Source organism: Octopus bimaculoides, chromosome 4 (assembly GCF_001194135.2).
Source record: "Octopus bimaculoides isolate UCB-OBI-ISO-001 chromosome 4, ASM119413v2, whole genome shotgun sequence".
NCBI lineage: Eukaryota > Metazoa > Mollusca > Cephalopoda > Octopoda > Octopodidae > Octopus > Octopus bimaculoides.
The window spans coordinates 66,922,887-66,927,189 of record NC_068984.1 but is presented as its reverse complement, the minus strand read 5'-3'; the positions used below and the strand labels follow the sequence as shown (position 1 = coordinate 66,927,189).

General features: G+C 33.5%; 1 long non-coding RNA gene across 3 annotated transcripts in view; it reads right to left on the bottom strand.

Moving 5' to 3' along the window:
• Nucleotides 1–1,052, bottom strand: part of LOC128247593 (uncharacterized) — a 37,643-nt gene extending 36,591 nt beyond the window's left edge. For 2 of the 3 annotated variants that reach the window (XR_008263933.1, XR_008263934.1), the window contains exon 1: nucleotides 612–1,044. This is a non-coding gene — a long non-coding RNA (uncharacterized LOC128247593). Of the gene's footprint in view, nucleotides 1–611 lie in introns of all 3 variants that reach the window. The other variant, XR_008263932.1, reaches the window with a different exon arrangement.
• Nucleotides 1,053–4,303: the final 3,251 nt, after the last annotated feature.

Here is a 4,303-nt window from a genome sequence, read left to right as displayed (position 1 = left end):
GTAAATATATTAAAGAGAAATCAATATCTCCAGCAGTCAAAAGAAATCAATATATGTAGATATATATGTTATTTTAACTCTCAAGAGGAATTTTTAACAGAACTAAGCTATTGAGAAAATATTGATATAAAATTTGCCAGAGTTAAAAGTGAATATCTCCCCATAATTCTAATAAAGCACACAGTCTATGTCTTTCAATTAGCTTTGAAAATAATCAAGAATTTAATGGGATTTAATAAAATTACTAACTTGGTTAAGGTGGCAAGCTGACAGAATCATTAGCATGCTGGGTAAAATGCTTAGTGACATTTCATTCGTCTTTACTTTCTGAGTTCCCATTCTGCCAAGGTTGACTTTGCCTTCCACCCTTTCAGTGTTGATAAAATAAAGTACCAGTACAGCACTGGGATCAATGTAATCAACTTATGCCTCCTTAAAAATTGCTGGCCTTGTGCCAAAATTGTGACTTTGTCACAATTAATTTTGTTTTAAGAACATAAATTAGTAAAATGTTCTTATATGATATTATGTTAGAAAGTTCTCATTTAAATCCTGTCATTTTAATGTTCAAGGTTTTCTAGCATGTAAACAATAAACAAGGATAAATTTACCGTTTTAAGTTGTGCCAACTCATATGGGCTGGTTTCCTGGCTTCCATGGTGTATAAATTCTCCACCTGGATGGGATGCTGGTCTGTCACAGGATTGCTCATTTTTGCCATCTAAGTGGACTGGAGCAATGTGAAATTACGTGTTTTGCTGAAGAACACAACACATCGCCTGCTCCAGGAATCGAAACCACAATCTTATGATCATGTGTCCAAAATCCTAACCACTAAGCCACATGCCTCCACAAGCATATAAACAGAGGTTGTCTTCAAGAGGTTGCTATCAAAAGGGTTAACAAAACAGTAGAGCCCAAGTGAACAGGTGAGTATCTTCATAAGCTTAGTTTTTTAATCATAAGGAGAAGAAATACAAAATTATATGTATGGAGTCAAAGTATTTGATGAAGATAGAGAAAAAGAGAGTGAAAGAAAGATTTGTTACAGGTGTTGCTGCAATTGTAATAAACCTAACATTGTTGTCATGCTGTCAACTCAGTGAATTTAGAAGGCATTTCTGCCATAAATTTTGTTGGTGATATATTTATGCTGATTTCCATTAACATACATATACACAAATGTGTGCACGCGTGTGCGTGCACATGTATACAACAATTTTCTGAAGTTTCAATTGGCCCACTACCACTCAAAAGGTATTGATCAACTCGAGAATACAGTAAGACATTTTCCCCAGATGCCATATGATGAGACTGAACATGGAACAAATGGATTCCACAGAGATCTTCATAACCTGCAGCCATATAAAAAGTGTTGATTATTCTTTAGCTTTGTAATCAATTGTTTTGTAAAGTAGCAGAACACCAGAAATAGAAATGTTAGACTAAACGCTTTGCAATAGTTTTTTTACAGTTTACTTTACTTTTTTAAAAATCATATTGGAACTGACTTTGTTGTTTCATCTCTTCGTGTGTTCGTAAAATATCCACTAGGCACTTATTGGTTAATATATTACTATCAATCTGCACATTGAATCCATATCCTGTCTCCATCGTCTCTGTATGTCAGAACAAGGTTCTACTAACCTCTGTTCATGAAAAGGGCCTTGTCTGATGAAATTATTGAAACAAAGTAACATCATAAATCATTGTCGACTCTCTCAGCCCTACCCCTAACAGACACTGCCCCTTGTTCTCTCGGCCTTAGATATACAAGGATTTGATAAAACTAGTCTATAAATTAAAACTGACCCATAAAACAGTGACACGAAAAATCTGTAACAAGTCTTTCTTCCTGATACCTTAGTAGCTTCTAAGCTGATTAGTGCATATATATATGCTGTTAAGAAGGGCATCCAGCCGTAGAAACCATGTCAAATCAGACTGGAATTTGGTGCAGCTCTCTGGTTTACCAGTTCCAGTCAAGCTATCTAACCCATGCCAGCATGGAAAGCAGATGCTAAATTATGATGATGATGTATGTATGTATGTATGTATGTTATGGTATTCAATGTTGTTCATTTCAGGTGATCAATGATCAAAAATGTTTCAGTCATAACCATCACATCTCTTTTTCTACTGACATAATGTAGCTAGGACTACATTTATCAATGCGCTCTTTTTTTTTTCTAAGACAGTAGAATGTAGTTTGAGAAGATTTGGCCATTATTTCTAATAAGTTGCGTGATCATGTAAAGATTTCCTAACTGACTGGTTGTTGTTCAGTGTTACAATTATAGAAGTGTTATTATTATAGTTAAACCCCAGGACAGTGTTTTTGCTTCTGACAGTATCATAATTTAGAACTCCTTTCTTTAAATCCCTATTGATCTGCTTGAGCCAGGCTAATATGAAGCTAAAGAGAAATAACAAACAGAAATTTAAAGATAAACACTGGAATAGATCAATACACATTTTTGTAGCTGGACTAGCAAAATCTATACCCATTAAAATTTACCATTTGTATTTATTTTTTCTCTTAGTCTGCTGTTTCCAATTATTCTTTGTATTTTTTCAGGTTTTTTTTTTTTTTTGTGGTGGTGGTGGGAAGCTGGGTTTTTTTTATTCTGTTTTTGCTTTGTTTTCAGAATTATTTCTTTATTGATATCTTAGGCAGAAGGATAACTGTTATTAAGTTGGAGCATATGGTTCATTGCATTAAAAACAGATATGTTTACAGATGAATGAAATCTCTTACTTTTAGCTAAAGAATTATTTTACTATAGCATCAAAGTAGAGTCATGTTAAGCATTTAAAATACACATACACTGTAATATTGTGGTTAAGAAGCTTGTTTTGCAACCACATAGTTTTGGATATAGCACCACAGGTACATGCCTTTACTATTGTCTCTTGCTGACCAATACCTTTAGAGAAAAAATAGTGGACAGAAACTGTTCAAAACCCATTATATGTGGTTCATCAAAATAGATCAATAGAATTAGTACTGTTCTTAAAAAATAAGTGCTGGAAACGATTTATTCACCTAAACTGCAACCTTACTGGGGCAATGCCTTGAAAAGTTTTGGTGAACAAATCATCCCCAGTACTTATTTTTTAAAGTTCGGTACTTAGTCTCTTAATGTCCTTTGTTGAATCACTAAGTCATGGAGATGTAAAGAAAATAACACCAGTTGGGAAGTGTTGAAAGTGGGAGAAACACATACGCAAACACACATGTGTATGTATGTATGTATGTATGTATGTATGTATATTTGTAGGTGTATGTATGTATATATATATATATATATATATATATATATATATATATATATATATATACAATATGTGGAAGCGCGTGGCTTAGTGGTTAGGGTGTCAGCATCATGATCGTAAGATTGTGGTTTCGATTCTTGGACTGGGCGATGCGTTATGTTCTTGAGCAAAACACTTCATTTCACATTGCTCCAGTCCACTCAGCTAGCAAAGATGAGTAACGCTGTGATGGACTGGCATCCCATCCAACTGGGGAACACATATGCCATTGAAACCGGGAAACCGGGCCATAAGCCTGGCTAGGCTTTAAAAGGGCACATTTATTTATTTATTTATTATAATATATACAATATACTTAGTGGATTCATCTTTATGATATTGCAAATGACAATGTAGAGTTTCTGATCCCAAATTGGTGAACTTAATGCAGTAACAGGTGTAGTTAATTTGATTGTAGTGTCAGAAGAGATAATTTTTAAAATAGGCACTAGGCCAAATATTCTTGATAGAGGAATATAATATATACAATGATATAGACCTTAAAATTCTGCTGGTATATATTTCATTGATCTCAGAATGATGAATGTCAACACTGTTATCTCAGTTTGATTTAAAATCAAAATATAAAGCCATCACTAAATACTACAAGGCATTTGTCTGTACACTGCCATTTCTGCCAATCTACTACCTCTAATAATAATGCTGATAATAATGTGATGGTCACTACCATCAATTCTGATGCATGAGTGTTTGAAGAAAAGGATTTAAAAAAGAAGAAAAGGATTAATCATAATGAGTAAAATGATGATTTTGTTTTTGCCTGAGATTCAGCAAATATCTCTATTGATTACAGGATAAAGTTCTTTTATTGTTCTGTTACTTCAAATCAAATTGTTCAGATGCATCATGAAGCATTTTACACCAATTAGATCAATCTAAGCAATAACTTACCCAAGATGTTAAATTAAGCTGTAGGAATTTTTATGCATATTTCAACTTACCTTAACAGAGGTCGTCTTTTACTATG